Here is a 17,733-nt window from a genome sequence, read left to right on the forward strand (position 1 = left end):
TATTAAATTAATATTTTTGAAACGGCATACCAGCTTCTGACGAGCTGTTCTTCGAATCTGGTGTAGGCAAATGTTTTCCAAGCCTGAACAAACAGGCTCAGTCACTTACCTCTCGCGAAGGTTTCTTCTCCGTATTACAATTGCTCCTCCAAAACTACACGAGATGAGATGACACATTTTTTCCTAGAAATCACACCGCTTAGAACAAAAGACGCATACACACCAGCAGTAGCGCTATTCATCAGCACACACTGCTACTAACTATTCCGTTGTTTTCCCGCACTTTTCTTCGCGTATATTCTATGTGCACTTGGTAATTTTCTTCTGAATATCAGTTAACCAAATTTGCCTAATCCATTAAATCACGTCACATATCCACTTTTGGCCCATTTCTTCCTGAACCATTTTTCTCTGCCATACTTTTACTGGAACAAACTGTACATATATTTCCCAGCTTCATTAATTCTTTGCTCTAGTTTAAATACATTACGTAACGAGCGAAACAATTTCTCTCATTTATTGGACAGCGATTCTTCAACTCATGCACTGCAGCCACCAGACAGTCTTCAGACAAGCATCAATTTAACCTTTCACCTTAAGTCGGGTTTCTTACGATTATTTTTCGCTCCAGATACGGTACGTCCTTTTCCATCTAGCCGTACGTCGTCCGATGGCACTGCAAATAAATTCAAAAATAATGGTTTTATTGAACTGCACTCCAATCGCATTTTTCATACGCTTTCTTATTCTCCGCACTCGCTCTCATGAACGTAACGAAACCGAATCATCTGCAATATCCCACCCGACCGCACTGTTTGCTTCAACTTTCCCCACAGCCATCAACGAGACATCATTTCTGACCAATCTCGCCAAGATTTATCACTTTTGCCACCCTTTTTCTAGCCACTGTGACAACTGAGAAAAGGACTCTGATGACAACGACAACGTGGTTTGCGAGAAGAACCGAAAAAAAAACTTGCAGCTCGTTTCTCAACAGCGTTCACTTTTTTGGTTTGCTGTTTTGCTGAGGTTTCACTCGTGGCAACGATACTGGAGAAAACTGCACTTAAACACTAATCGTAGAATAAACTCAACTGAAAGTTTTTCGCTATTTCACTTACGCTTGGCTTGGCTTTCTCAAAGCCCGTCCGAAGATAAAGCAAAGTTTTGCACCGAAATAAACGATTCAACGAAACACACAAATTCAGCTGATACAATTTACCCTAATCTCCGTAAGCGCTCGAACGGCACACACCAGGTATCTACACTGTGGGAGGGCCCGAGGACACAAACTGTCTAGGATGATGTATATACCTTCTAATCACGGCAACAGAATTGGTACACTTGACCAGTTTCTCTAGTTTATGGCGATAGTAGCTTTTTCAAAGACGGCGCTTAATACAACAGGAGAACAGTATTGCAGGATAGCACGGAGGATGTTCCGCTAAAACAACCGAACCGAGTCTGCCAGCTAGGCCATCTAGCTAGCGAGTGCGAACGAAACTCTCGATGCCGCATTGTAACGCACCGTACGATGAAGCTGCCGGAGTCGGTGGTTGGAAAATGGAGATACTGATTTGCTCTCGCTCGCCAGCATTTTCCCAACCGGATGGACGATGAGAAGAGCGAGAGTGAACGGGAGAGCAGTGTATCCTTTCGCTCGAGTTGACAGCCAGTGCTGCTGGGAAGACCGTTCGGAGTTTGACTTGGGTAAAAAATTTCATCTGTAAAACGTTTAAGAATTGTTCGCTAAAATTACGGTTTTAACCGATCGTTTAAGCAAATTAAATAGATCTTTGCTAACACAGTTCTGACTGTATGTTCATTGATTTCTGCTTGATTATTTCATGTAACTAAACTTGAAAAGAATGAAAAAGTGTAGGGATCGATAAGAACACATATTGATACAATTTTATACTGTATTTCAGATCAAGAAGAAATTGTTATACGAATAGGTGGCCCACTAAATGAAAATTGAAAATCGGCTGCACATAAGTAATCAGTTTCATGCTCAGAAAATGCAATACCGTTTGACTCAAATAACAGTTTTCAATAGTTTGCATGTGCTTTAAGGAGGTTTCCCAATCAGTTGAAGGTAGTTTTTCTTAATTTTTTAAGATGAAAAACGCGAACACGGAGGCATAATCTTTTGCATTTATTACACTGTGCTACAAATGAAAAAAAATTGCAAGAACTTTCGAAGTGACCTAGTGTAGGTTGTAGGTCTTGTTGAGCATAACATTCGCTCATACTAGAAATTTTCCAAACACCCCCAAAATCTGGAGTTATGGTCAAAATACGGTTTTTTGGACCTCAGTGCCTATCATATTTTTTAACTCAGTCATTTATCAACCGATTTTCAATATTTAAGCAGTTTTAGAAAGAAGACAAATAAAGCTTTCAAAATGTATACAGGTTTGTTCTAATATCAATAAAACATGTTAAGTTAATTGAGTTTATATCTAATTTTTTAGACTTTTTCACGCAATTTTTTAATTTAATTTTAAATTTGCCGTCCATTTTGCCGTACAAATACACTATAACTTTAAAAGTATATTCAATTCCGAATCCAATGAAAGTGATTTTGTGGAAATCGGTTGATATTTGGCTAAGATATATATTTTTTAAGAAAACCAGAATTTTTGGCCTCTGTCGCACAGTTATTTAACGGTGCTACAAATGATGAAAAAATGCAAGAACTTTTGATGTGACTTAGTGTGGGTTGTAGCTTTAGTCAAGGGTTACTTGGGCGTTTACTTGAAGTTTTTCAAATACCCCGAAAATTATAAGTCAAAACCCTGTTTTTTACCTTAGCTCACATTTTTATGTTTAATACGGTTATTTTTCAACCGATTTTTTATATTTAGGCTGTTTTGGAAAGGTGAAAAATAGAGCATTTGTAATATATGAATATGTCTAAAAAGTTTACCTATATGAGATGAATAGTTTAAAATAAATAAGATGATTTATGTTATTAAATTTTTTTTTTAATTTATTCGCAATTTTTCACACATTTTTGTAATGATGGAGCTTCAATTGCTGTAAGATTTGAAAAGTTCGTTTTTAGTACCAAACGAAAACAATAGGTGTTGTTAATGAAAATCTGTTAAAATTTGGCTGAGAAATGATTTGATGGAACCTAAGTATATGGTGGAAAACATCAAGTCATATCTCAGCCAAATTATAACAGATTTTCATAAACAACACTCACTGTTTTCGTTTGGCACTTAATGTACTTTTCAAATTCTACAGCAATTGAAGCACGTTCATTACGAAAATATGTGAAAAATTGCGAATAAATTTGGAAAAAATCAGAAAATAACATAAACTATCCAATTTATTTTTAAACTATTAATCACATATAGGTAAAATTTGAAAAAAAAAATCATATAATTTTATTTAACATAAATCATCTTAGTTTATTTAAAACTATTCGTCACATGTAGGTAAACTCTTCAGACATATTTATATGTTTCAAGAGTTCTACTTTTCGCCTTTACAGAACAGCCAGAATATAAAACATCGGTTGAAAAATAACCGAATTGAACATTAAAATGTGAGCTAAGGTAAAAAACAGGGTTTTGACCATAACTCATAATTTTTGGGGTATTTGAAAACTTCAAGTAAATGCACAAGTAACCCTTGGCTAAAGCCACAACCCACACTAAATCACATCAAAAGTTCTTGCATTTTTTCGTCATTTGTCGCTCCGTGAAATAATTGTGCGATAGAAGCCAAAAATTCTGGTTTTCTTAAAAAAAATATATCTTAGCCAAATATCAACCGATTTTCACAAAACTACTTTCATTTGATTCGGAATTGAAAATACTTTCAAAATAATAGTATATTCGTGGTATGTTTCTTACAAAAATAGACGGCAAATTTAAAATTAAATTAAAAAATTGCGTGAAAAAGTCTAAAAAATTAGATTTAAACTCAAATAATTCAACATGTTTTATTCATATTAGTAAAACCCTGTATATATTTTGAAAGCTCTATTTGTCTTTTTTCTAAAACTGCCTAAATATTGAAAATCGGTTGATAAATGACTGATTCAAAAAGTATTATATGCGCTAGGGTCCAAAAATCCGTATTTTGACCATAACTTCAGATTTTGGGGGTGTTTGGAAAATTTCTAGTATGAGCGAATGTTATACTCAACAAGACCTACAACCTACACTAGGTCATTTCAGAAGTTCTAAATCGCTGTAGCACAGTGTTATATGCGAAAGACCCATCTGAAAAGGTAAATATACAGGGTGATATTTTATGTTACAGCATGACAAACATCTAAGCATGTTTTGGAAAAGTGACGTGTTTACTGTTTAATCGGAAAAAATATAGTCAGTCTTTAGTTCCACTCTCAAGAAAATTGCAACGGATTCAAATAGAAGACAAATAAGTGTGTTGGATCTGCAAGGATTGACTAACATCGAGATCAGGAGGAAGCTGTCACATATGAATTCAAGCAGATTATTCGTCTACAGGACCATTAAGCGTTTCAAGGATATAGTCACGGTTGTTCCCAAAAAGAAACCTGGTGAAAAATAAATTGTTCGGACTTCAGCGGTCATCAAAGCAGTTATGGAACGTTTCTGGCGAAATCCAGCCCCTGCGGCAAGAAAAATGGAGTGTGAAATAAACATGAACCACACGTTCATGCAAAATGTTATCCTTGCGCTGGAATGCTTTTTGGGAAACAGAGCTACTGATTTCAACAGGATTCAGCACCAGCGCATAAGGCATTGATCATTCAGACATGGTGTAAGCAGAATTTGCCTTGTTTCATCAGTTCATCTGAATGGCCTGCATCGTAACCAGATTTGAACCCGCTAGACTCCAGTATCTGGAGATACATGCTAGGTTGGTCACATTTAAAAAACGTTTGGTGAAAATTTAGACGAAATGCCGAACGAAGTTATGCGTGCGGTTTGCAATGACTTCGAAAAGCGTCTACGGGCCGTTATCAAATACAAAGGTAGAAGATTTGAACTCAACTAAGTACATAGAAAGTTTACTACTTACAAATGTTATTGAAATAGATTCCGAAGAGAAATTGAAACTGGTTTGAGTTTTATGACATCAATGAAGTGTATCACTTATTCGTTACCTTACTTACTTTTTACTTTGTTGGCTAACGGACCGTTCACCAAGGGCCGAACGAATAAGAGATGTCCAGCTTTTTCTGTCTTGGGCAGTCGTTCTCCAGTCTCCTCGTACACCAGCAGATAGTGCGTCTTCTTCCACCGCGCACATCCACCGCGTGCGAGGCCTACCACGGAGTCGACGGCCTTTTCCTGGTTCTCTACTGAAGATAGTTTTGGCGGCTCTCTCGTCAGGCATTCTGGCTACATGTCCAGCCCACTGAAGCCTACCCTGCTGTATTACCTTCACTACATCAGCATGTTTGTATAGATATATCTGGCAACTCGGTTTGTTAATTGATTGTTCAGTTTTTGGCTCTGTTTAATTTCAACTTATTAGTAGTTTATTTTAGTTCGAACGCTATTTGATTATTGTACAATATTGTTTTTAGCTAGCAGTGAACAAGGGAATAGTGAAGTGCAAGTTCTAGCATTGTGATATTTCGTGATATTCGCTTTCGTTATTGAAGTGGACTGTGCATTGGATGCTGACTTTGTTATTGTTGGACCTACATATTGCCGCGCAATTTGATTACCGTCTGTTAAGCCTACCCACAGGCGCTTCATTCTTGTGCACTCATATTTCATCAAACCGTGCTGTTTGTTTATTTCTGATACCGTAATGGAGAAAAAACTGTGCGGCGAATGCAAACTCGAAATCAACGACCTCGAGCCGGTACGTTGCGGTTTTTGTGAAGCTTGCTATCACATAAACCAGCAATGCTGTGGCTTCAACAGCAGGATTTGCAAAGAACTCTTTGCACTAGGCAAAATATTGTTTATTTGTCCTCAGTGCCGCGATAAACTGAACGGCCGTTCGATAAATACTTATGTGGCTGACGCACTAAACAGCCAAAATGCTCAATCGCTACAGCTGGTTGATTTGCCGTCTCAAGTGCAAAAATTGTGCGAAATGGTAGACGGATTGAACAATAAGGTTGAAAGTATGTCGCAAAAACCGCCACATTGTGATGGGTTTGTTGGAACTCCCGCTAACTTGTCCGCCGCTGCGAATTTATCCACACCGATATGGCCTGCAAGAAATCCTAAACGGCGCCGTGCGGACCGCATGCCGTTAGAAATCACTTCTGATCGAGGCACTAATACTGTTGATTTAAGTGATCTCTCGGTGTCATCGGTTGCTTCTGTGGTAGCAAAAAAGTGCTTTTGGCTCTACCTATCCGGTTTAAATCCCAAAGTAACGGATAACGATGTGCAGAAAATTGTTTCACGCTGCCTGAATTCAATTGAACCTGTTGCTGTTGTTCGGCTCGTTCAAAAAGGTATCGATACGACGAATTATTCCTACATATCATACAAAATTGGTTTGGATCCCGATGTAAAATCGATTGCTCTGGACCCCGCTTCTTGGCCGTCTGGTTTATTATTCAGGGAATTCGTCGATCGTCCAAAAAACTAGATCCCGCGACTTTTTTCTCGACTAACGTTTCGACTGCTGTCCACGAGCTATCTACCGTATTACTGCATGCAGATTCGACTACAATTGACTCATCAAAATTCACTGACGACCACCATGTATTCTTTGGAGCCAGCCCGGGACGCACCGAATCAAGCAACTTGGAAGCCCCTGACCCACTCATCACAGTCGCGCTACTGCAGCCTGCGTTCATCAGCCGTCCCGGTCCTGTGTTTGAGGATGGAGAAGGGGTCTTCCAGCTTGCTCGTATTGGCAAGTATTTTACTAATAGCAACATTTCACCACTTGACATTCCCGCACGTTTTAGTCATCTACCAACGAATCAACCAACCATTGATGTCAATTCTGGACTATGCCCTGTGACCAACCTCACTGGACAGTGTGAAATCACTCGCCACTTAATGCCTGCTTCTGCGTCCCCTCTACGACGAGCTCTTCCACTGGGCGACGTTAGCGAACAGCAGACAGCTAGTACTGTTTTAATTTCAAGCAACAGTGCCACGCGAGTCGGCCGGCAACAATGCGATTCCCCGTGCAATACTGACCTACCATCTCTACTCTGCTACTATCAAAACGTGCATGGCCTACGCAGTAAAGTAACCGAGTTTGCTTTAGAAGTTTCCAATTCGTTTTACGACTGCATCATTCTCACCGAGTCCTGGTTGGATGCGCAAATTTCTTCTACTCAATTGTTCGGCGTTGATTATACCGTGTATCGGACCGATCGTAGCTTGTTGAATAGCACCAAAGCAAGGGGTGGTGGAGTAATTATCGCTGTGCGACGATCGTTGGCATCGGCATTATTAATTGAAGCCATGGATGAGTCGCTTGAACAGCTGTGGGTTACGGTCAAAAATGGTGCATTTAACATTGTAATCGGCGCTATTTACATTCCCCCGAACATGCGGAATGAAGTTGAAATTGTTGATCGGCATATTTTATCAGTTGAAAAGGTTATCAATTCAACTAGTATTAACGACGATCTGCTTATCTTTGGCGATTATAATCGTGCTGGCCTATCCTGGTCGATGCAGTCGGAGGCTAGTTATCTCTTTGTTGACGCTTCGCGCTCATCTGTGAATACTGGTAGCACCCGTTTATTAGACGGTATGGCTTTTCACAGTATGTATCAGATTAATTCTGTTTGCAACCTGAATGGCAGGTTCCTTGACCTAATTTTCGCAAACTCACATGCTTTGCCAGCATGCTCGGTCACTACTGCACCCGATCCCCTCTGCAACATCGACGTTCATCATCCACCTTTGATGGTTACTTTGAATAGGCCCGTTAAGGCTCAGTTCGTTGACGAGTTCGATCCGTCCAGTTTTGATTTTCGGCGTGCAAACTTTGATGCAATCAACGCAGCTTTAAATGATATCGATTGGACCTTCATTAACCGGTGTGCTAACTTGGATGAGGCCGTGAATGGTTTCACTGAAACAGTTCAGGAACTTATACATCGGCATGTTCCAAAAGTTCGTCCTCGTTGCAAACCTGTTTGGGGAAACAGGCAGCTCACAAAACTTAATCGAGTTCGAAAGTCTGCTTTGCGCGCCTATCAAAAGAATAGAAACCCTATCAATCGGATCCGATTTACGTCTGCCAGCCGTTCATACAAAGCACTGAATAGAACTCTGTACACAATGTACGTGCGAAAGACGGAACACAACTTACGTTTAAATCCGAAAAGCTTCTGGAAGTTCGTTAATTCGAAGCGTAAGGAGGAAGGGTTACCTTCCAGTATGTTTTTGCTGAACAATGAAGCTTCAACGAATGACAGTAAATGTGACTTTTTTGCCAAGCACTTCGCTAGCGTGTTTAATACGCGGTGTGCTTCACCCGATGAGATTGCCTCAGCTTTGGCTCCTGTTCCGGCCGACGTATTCAATACCGGAATCCTCACGATTACTAACGAAGAAGTTGCCAACGCCATTAGAAACCTAAAACAGTCCTTCTCCCCTGGACCTGATGGTATTCCTGCTGTACTCCTGAAGAAATGTGCTGGAAGTTTAGAATTACCGCTAACCACCATTTTTAATCTCTCCTTGTTGAGACATCAATTCCCTCGCAGCTGGAAAGAATCATTGATGTTCCCGGTGTTTAAGAAAGGTGACAAACGAAATGTGGAGAATTATCGTGGGATCTCGTGTTTGTGCGCTTGCTCCAAAGTTTTTGAAGCTATAATTCACCATCATCTTATGTTCAGTGTAAAAAACTACATTTCTACTGCGCAGCACGGGTTTTTCCCGGGTAGATCTGTATCTACTAATTTGTTAGAATTCACCTCTTTTTGCCTCCGCGGTATGGACCGAAGCCTTCAAATTGATGCTGTCTATACGGATCTAAAAGCTGCTTTTGATCGCGTTGATCACGGGCTTCTTTGTGCCAAGTGCGACAAACTTGGAGCTGCAACTGGAATGGTAGAGTGGCTAGACTCTTACCTACGTAATCGTATGATTGCTGTTAAGCTGGGCTCGTCGCAATCCACTTGGTTTAGCAACAACTCCGGTGTTCCGCAGGGTAGCATACTTGGACCGCTACTGTTTTCATTATTCATCAATGACGTTACAAAAGTTCTTCCACCTGGCACTCGATTGCTGTACGCGGACGACACTAAAATTTTCCAACTTATCGAGACTGTTGAGGATTGTCGCAGGCTTCAATCGCTGATTGACTTGTTCAATGACTGGTGCCTCCGCAACTACATGCTGATAAGCGTTCAAAAGTGTACCGTAATCAGTTTCCAGCGCAAAAAGCAGCCGCTGTTGTTCGACTATCGCATTGCTGGCATATCTTTGCAACGTAGTGATTTTGTCACTGATTTGGGTGTTTTGTTGGACTCTCATTTAACATTCAGGCAGCATTTTACGATGATCATCACCAAAGCAAATCGACAACTAGGTCTTATCTTCAGAATTGGAAAGGAGTTCATTGATCACGGCACCTTGCTAACTCTCTACTGTTCTTTGGTGCGCTCAATTTTGGAAACGGCGTGCGTGGTGTGGGACCCGCACTTTGATGTTTGGATTCAACGAATCGAGCGCGTTCAGAAACTTTTCATCAGAAGAATCTGTCGTACATTGCCTTGGAGAGACCCTGATAATCTGCCACCTTATGAAAGTCTCTGCTCATTGGTTGGAATCTCACCGCTCGAACAGCGCCGCCAAGAAATTATTGCCAACACGACACACAAAATCTTGACGAATCGGTATGATTGTCCTGCTATTCTAACTTCGCTGCAGCTGTATTGCCCACTTCGCCCACGACGTAGCCAGCATTTACTGCAAACTAATGCGCACCGCACAAACTACGGCTTGAATGAACCTGTTCGCCGAATGACTCTGGTATACAACCGGTACTACGATAATTTTAATTTTTAGGTTCAGTAATTTATTGTGCTCGATGAAATGTTTGTTAATTTATATTATTTTCGTTATTGTATATTAGCCATGTAATACTCGTAAAAGATGCTGGGTTTTTATGCCAGCTTGATAGTTGCCTTCATGGCTTCTCAAGGCGGCTTTTCCCAGCCACATATATATTTTTATTCATTAAGACTTAAGTCGGATGAAATAACCAATAAATAATAATAAATAATAATATCTGGTACAACTTGTGGTTCATGCGTCTGCGCCACAGTCCATCTTCCAGTTTACCGTCAAGTATCGATCGCAGAACTTTACGCTAAAAAACTCCGAGCACTCGTCGATCAGCTTCTTTTAGCGTCCATGCTTCATGTCCGTAAAGGGCCACCGGGAGTATCAGCGTCCTATACAGCGCTAGTTTTGTGCGAGTTTGCAAACTACGGGACCTTAGCTGGTTACGTAGTCCGTAGAAGGCCCTGTTTCCAGCTGCAACTCGTCGTTTCACTACACGGCTCATATCGTTGTCACATGTCACAAGCGTACCAAGATAAACGAATTCGTCAACCACTTCAAATCGTTCCCCATCTATCTCCACCTCTGCACCAACACCACGGGGACTCCCACGATCCCTGCCACCTACCATGTACTTCGTTTTAATGACAAGTCTTAATCTCGCTGCTTCCCTCTTAAAAGGTACGAAGGCCTCCTCCACGGCCTTACGGTTGATACCGATGATATCGATGTCGTCCGCAAAACCAATAAGCATGTGAGATTTCGTGATGATCGTACCGTTTCATTCCACGTTTGCTCTTCGTACTGCACCTTCAAGAGCGATGTTAAACAGTAAGTTGGAGAGCGCACCCCTCTGCTTCAGTCCATCCAACGTTACGAACGCGGCTGATGTCTCGCCAGCTATCCGCACGCACGATTTTGATCCCTCCAGTGTCATACGACTCAGCGTAATTAGTTTCGTAGGGAAACCGTGTTCCAGCATAATCTGCCACAGTTCGTTTCTTTTCACTGAGTCGTATGCCGCCCTGGAATCCACAAGCAGATGGTGAGTCGATAAGTTGTACTCAATCTGAAAAACAGGATACGGGAGAGCACTTTATATGCAGAGTTGAGCAACGTTATGACTCGATAGTTGCCACAACCCAATCGATGACCCTTCTTATAGATAGGGCATATGAGGCCTTCCAACCAGTCGTTCGGCATTTGTTCATCCACCCAGATCCTTAGTATTATCTGGTGGATCGCATAGTACAGCCGCTCGCTTCCCGCTTTTAGAAGTTCGACCGGGATACCGTCCTTTCCAGCGGCCTTACCGTTTTCCAGCTCACTAATCGCCTTTTTCGCCTCGTACTGTGTTGGTGGCTCCACAGCTGGTTTTTTATTCTTTATTGTTTTTTTTTTCAGCCTCATCTAACTTCACAGTCTTAATGAGGGGTGATGGAGAAAAGACTTTGTGTCTGGAGTTTCCAGATTTACACCAAACGCGTAAAAACCCATATCTTTTACACAGTTTTACATAAAATTACTGTTACAGAATTACATAACACAATTACAAACAAATACATAAACAGTTTCGTCGTGTGAATTAAATTGTGCTCCTAACCCTTGGGTTGCTGTCTGGAACTTACGTAGTTAGGCGGTTTTCTCGGTTATGTTGCAGTGTGTACCGGAAAAAAGAGAACAGGAAGCAAATGCGTTCACGAGATAAAGCAGTAGACAGAAACTCACCTATTTCTGACAATAGACTCCAACTGGCGACGTTTCAGTTTGTTTTAGAACACCTGTACTGATGTAGTGTAATCGAATAGCTCGTGGACTTCGTTGAATTGTCGACATATCGAAATTATCGGTTCAGTTCGTCCGTATTCGGTTCTCCGGAACTCCAACCTCAGCGGGTCTCTCCGGCGTAGGGGAATTGATGGCACATACAAATTCAATTGGTCCAGTATTATAGGAGCGTCAACAACATCTAGTAACAGTTTTGCCGCGAATATTGCTCTGGATGAAGTCACGCCGACTGTAAAGTGTTTCCATTCGAAGAAGCCTGCACCGGATGTCGTAATGCCGTATGTTGGCTGCAGGGAAGCAGTCTGAGAGCAAACCTCGTGAATTTCTTCTGGACTGCTTCGAACCGGGCGATCCAAAGATCCGTGTAAGCACTCCATACTACACATGCAGTCTCGATGGATGATCGTACAAGTGAATAGTACAGTGATCGTAAACTGTATGGATCGGTAAAATCTTTCATAGTCCGCATGATAAATCCCAGCTTGCGATTTGCTTTTGCAATTACGTTTGCATAATGATCGCGAAAAGTAAGACTTGTGTCCAGGATGACCCCCAGATCCTTTACTGAATCTACATGCTCAAGTTGAGTGCCACAGATTTGGCAATTCCATATGATTGGTGCAGTTTTACGGGTAAACGATAACATTTTTGGGCGCTGATAGTCATGCGGTTTCTCCAGCATCAATCTAGAAAGAGCTCGATCATCCGCTGAAGTTCCTTGCAATCTTCAATGTTCCGTGTTATATTTTCAAGTCTTCAGCATACACTAAACTAGCTCCATGTGGAAGCAAGCGGGATATGTCGTTGAAAAATAACAAGAAAAATAATGGACCGGATTTCGTCGCAGCAAGCTTTACGCAAAGGCGACGATTAACCAGGTATGATTCTAGCCAACGTGTGAGAAATGATGGGGCTCTTAAACGGTTCAGTTTGCAATCAGTATCCGATGGTTAACACGGTCAAAAGCGGCCTTTAAATCAGTATATACCGTGTCTATTTGATCACCATTTTCAATATTCTTCAGGCAACACGACGTAAACTGAACAAGATTTGTGTCAATAGAACGCCCGGGAAAGAATCCGTGTTGATCTGGCGATATGTATGATTTGGTAGCAGAAAATATGATGTTTTCAACCAGAATCTCAAGTAGTTTGGAACCTGCGCAAAGCGATGTAATTCCTCGGTAATTAGCCACATTACGTTTGACTCCTTTTTTGTGGACAGGAAACGTCACTCATAATCGTCATCCTGTTCCTGCTCTGCTCATCCGGCTCCTCACCATTCAATAGCGCCTGAAAATGACCAGCACAGGAAAATTTCTGCTTCTGGCTCTATTGACAGTTCTATAGAGTCCCCGCACGTCGTTATGAGCATAGCTGTGCTCTGCGCTGGCGAGCACCTGCTCCTCGTACTCGCGCTTCTTCCGACGGTGGGTTCTATTTTTATTTTTTTTAGTACCTCTCTCTGTTCTGACGCGTAGCCGCAGTGAGCATGCGGCTCCTGACACGGTTCTTCTCATCTGTCGCCCTCTGGCACTCGGCATCGAACCAGCCATTAGGCTGTCTTCCACGCGTCGTACTTACCACCTCTCTCGCAGTCGTTTCGAAGGCGCCGTGGATACTGCTCCACAGCCCATTTATGTCTTCCCTTTCACGATACCACCATGTATTAATTGGGGTGTCACTCGTCTTCGGCAGTGGTTTACTTCGGCCGGTTTTCTGCAGCAGTCTTATGCAAAAAAACTGTCGAAGATATTCGATACCCTCTGTAAATATTGCAAGTAAACGGAAGGCAGTTCTCGGATATTATTGACGTCCGAACCTATTATAGCGCAAACGTCGATTCTGAGCACTATCTTCTGATGGTTAAAATGCACCATAGGCTTTCGGTTGTCAATAACACATGCTACCGTCGCCTGCCACGATAAGATCTGGAGCGACTTAAACTTCTCAAAGTCGTTCCAAAGTGAGTAAGTTCAAAGCCTGAAGGCAGCGTGGCCGCATGAGGATCAAAGCCACTCTTGAGAACAGCTGGAGTATTGTGAAAGCAACTACTAACAGCGCAGCGACGTATCGACTTAAACAGAAACAAGGACAGCAGACCCATCTTTTCTGAAATAAAAAACACCGCCTGCAAGAACTCAAGGGTTATGAAACGTTGCGGCTGTGTCGTTCTTAGGAAACACGTAAATTCAACGCAAGCACGAAAACTAAATGCATCCCTAGTAACAATATTGGTTCAATCAAAGTTCTATAGCGCCTAATAAAGCCAAAACAGAGGCATAAAACTTTAACAAAACCAGTTTTGTCACTTGGGATTCCACTGGCTTTGTGCCGCGAGCCGAAATGTGTCGAGATAAGGATGGAAGAATCTTACCGGATGAACGTGAGGCGATCAACAACGGACCAAATCTTGTTGTTGTGAAAATGCCGGATAACAATCCCTCAAAAAAGATGTTCGTCTCAAATCCGGCCGGTATAAGACGTAGAGGCGCGCAACATAAATTCTAAAATCTTGACGTTCAAGAAACTAAAGATAAGCTGCCATTAGCCTGCCATAGGCCGAATTTGTTGGTGCAACATTCTAACGCAGGTGAACCCTGAAATATGTTTCACCAGAAAAGTAAGTGAGTGTAGTAAAAAACTGTCCATGGTTCGGTTTACAGTCATCTACCATGATCTCGTTCATAACGGTGAGGAGTAGTAGCGTCGATAGCGTCGATAGGGTACATAGGGTACGATAGGAAAGCGGCCCCGGCCGTTCCGGGCAGTTATCAGAAGGTGCCTGGATGACTCTCTTCCCGGAGAGATGGAAGCGGCAGAGATTGGGCTTACTGCCTAAGGCTGGGAAGCCATCAGGGGATTCATCTGCATATAGGCCTATCTGCCGGCTGAACATTCTTGAGATTATCCTCAACAGACTTTTAAGGTACACAGAGGGTGTAAACGGTCTGTCAAGTAACCAGCTCGGTTTCCGGAAGAGTAGGTTCACGCTGGATGCTATCCTTTCCGTTACCAAGATGGCTGAGATAACAATCAAGCGCAGAAGAAGGGACATACACTATTGCATAATCGCCACGCTTGGCGTGAAGAATGCGTTAAATAGCGCCAGCTACGACTTCATGGCGCTTGCGCTCAGGAGCATCCATGTACCGGTGTCGCTGTACAAGATTCTGGGCAATTACTTCCAGAATCGAGTACTAGTGTCCAACACAGAACACGGAACTGCATCCCAATCACCACAGGAGCTCCAGTGTTGTGAATAGCATGTGTGATGGAGTGTGTTGTTTCACAAGTTCCCTGTAGGAGTTGTGATCGTCGGCTTTGCAGACTACATAACGCTAAAGATTTAAGGCGAGTCGATCGAAGAGGTCGAATGAACACACTGTATACGCGCAGTCGAAGACTTAATTCGCTCTAGAAAACTGGAGCTAGCGCACCATAAGACGGAGGTCACGGTTGTGAACAACCGTAAATCCACAATAGGTGGTAGTAAGAGCCAGAGACTATATCCTATCTAGCACTATCACCACAAAGCGATTTCTAAGCTCTTGGGGGCAATGATCGACGACAAACTCACGTTTGAGAACCACGTCGATTATTCTTGTAATTATCTCGCATGATGTCCAATACCTCAACGGTGTGTTGCAGTAAGCGAAAAATTCTAGCCTGCGTGGTTTCATCCATACTTACGTATGATGGGCCAGTATGGTCCAGAGCTCTTGGTACTAACAGTCGCCGTGGTAAACTGGAAAGAACCTACAGGCTCATGTGCTTGAGGGTTGCCAGTGCTTACCGTACAGTGTCATATGACGCATTCTGTGACTTTTCTGGCATGATGCCTCTCAGTATCGCCATTAAGGAGGAAGAAGAATGCTTCGACCAACGTGAAATAAGAGGGGTATAAGAAGAACCAGAAGGTCATTCCTAATGTCCCGATGACAGCAGGAATTATCTAATCCCACGAAAAGTAGATGGACGGCAAGTGAACCCTTACCTGACACAGATCTTGTCAGGCCATGGTTGCTTCAGGTAATATCTGCATAGTTAAGGACATGTTGGCTCCCACATATGTCCTGAGCTCGTGTGTGCGGAAAAGACTACTGAGTACGTCTTCTTCGTATGCCCACGCTTCGTACGTGCGAGGTGCGACATGATGGTAGTGAGCGGGCCAGGCACCTGTCCAGAGAATGTGCGACGACCCGGACATCTCTCAGATTGTCCAGGAGCAGCAAAATGTGTGGCGAGTCAACCACCGACGCACCAGTGGTAGCTAATTGCCAGTCTCCTGGTAGTTGGCTAGGCGGTTATAAGAGTAAGAGGATGCATCAAGAATAAAAGCCACTCCCCGACGTAACACTTGACCGTCGCCCCGGGAAGATTAGGGTTGGAAACTGGAGGGGTTTTAGTGGGGCCGGAACAGGCCGAGTAGGTGTCTGGGGGAGTGTAACTATCCCAGTATCATTCTCCTAGTTTCATCACCACACGCTAAGTTCTCTTCCCAGGTGTCTGCAGATTTTCCTGCCCCCTTTCAAAAACAAAAAAAAACTGAGTTATGCCATGGTTCCAAGACATTTCGCAGATTTACGTGGTTAAGTCAGTCGAAAGCTTGAATACCAATAATAGCAACTCTTGAACTGCTCCAAGATAATGCTGGGCGTGATAATATGAGCCACAGAATACTGCCTGCTGCTGTCAGAGAGTTACGTAGATCTTCTCGTGTGTCTAGGATGTCTTTACACAGATCTTCAGGAACAATACCCAGTAACATGATGCCTCGCCAATTATCTTCGTCCGAGCCTCAACTCCCGCCGTTGGATCTGTCAATACGCATGCGGATATCACCAATCGAAAAGTCGGCACTGCGTTTATTCCGAACATCAAGAAGGCTCCGTCTCAATTTACGGCTGTTGCAGATGTGGTCAATCTGATTTTCTGCCAGGGTATGACAGTACCTCTCCAGCAGATAAGGCTTGTGAACTTCAAATTTACGCCAACGAACTTCGCTCAGTTCCAGGATTTTAAGCCTCATGTATCACACCCCGCTGGTGAGTTGTGCCAGCTTTTTTGCAGAGCGAATGTAAGATGTCTTCTTCCGTTTACTTTGAAAACCTTGTAATACCCTTCAGAAAAGTCGACTATCCTAAGTACGTTCAATCAGAATTAAATCATTGACGTGAATAAACTACATCACTTTAGAAGATAATGGCCAACAAACGATAAACAGCTAATGAAATAAATGTTCCTTACAGGCATATCCGGGAGAAAAGAAAAACCTACGTCACTGGTTGCATATTCGATAACTTCCAATAGTTTCTGACCCCGCTGGGAGACTTCTCAGTTGAGTATCCAAAGCTAAAAGTTTATGCCCGATCTCGCACTTACTCTGAGTAAAACTATGACCCAGCACTTTGGTAACAACTAAAACTGGAAACGAACGACTATTGAATTAAAAGACACCTGTTTCTTACACGTGCTTACCAAAGACTCGCTGTATCAAAACATGAATCCAAGTCGACAACCGGCTCCACAGTCCACAGCAACGGTACTAGCGTCAACTGCTCATTTATCTCATTTCCTACTTGACCTACTTATTACTGTTTATTGCACCGAAAATCAACGGATGGCTTAAAATCAGTTGCGCCTGTGGCGCTGCATCTTTCCCCATCTAACAAGGCGAAAGTATCTTGAAGAGATGTCTTTCGAGCTGCTTGGTAGTTCGAATCGAGCTGCACAATGCCACCCCTGTTCTTAAATTTATCCAATTATTCCATAACGGTTTCCCTAACACTCAGCATCCACCACCATCTCGAGAGCCAGTTCCGCCAGTTCTCCTTTGTTGTCGTGCTCATACTACTGCTTCACTCGTCTTGCTGCTCTCCACTTGGACTACGGGATCACTTGATTAGCACATGCCTTTTGGCCTTGTTGACTAACATTCCTAAATTTCAATTTCCGTTATGTAAAGCTGTGTTTGATCAAATTTT

General features: G+C 42.5%; 1 protein-coding gene across 7 annotated transcripts in view; it reads right to left on the reverse strand.

Annotated features, from left to right (window-relative positions):
• Positions 1 to 17,733, reverse strand: part of LOC129725431 (cyclic nucleotide-gated channel rod photoreceptor subunit alpha) — a 444,338-nt gene that overhangs the window by 322,060 nt on the left and 104,545 nt on the right. For 5 of the 7 annotated variants that reach the window (XM_055681274.1, XM_055681280.1, XM_055681278.1 and 2 more), the window contains one exon: positions 110 to 676. The gene's annotated coding sequence lies outside the window, so the exon portion shown is untranslated. Of the gene's footprint in view, positions 1 to 109; positions 677 to 737; positions 1,110 to 1,314; positions 1,477 to 17,733 lie in introns of those variants that run through there. The other 2 variants (XM_055681276.1, XM_055681275.1) reach the window with 2 other exon arrangements.

This window comes from Wyeomyia smithii, chromosome 2 (assembly GCF_029784165.1).
Source record: "Wyeomyia smithii strain HCP4-BCI-WySm-NY-G18 chromosome 2, ASM2978416v1, whole genome shotgun sequence".
Classification (NCBI taxonomy): Eukaryota; Metazoa; Arthropoda; class Insecta; order Diptera; family Culicidae; genus Wyeomyia; species Wyeomyia smithii.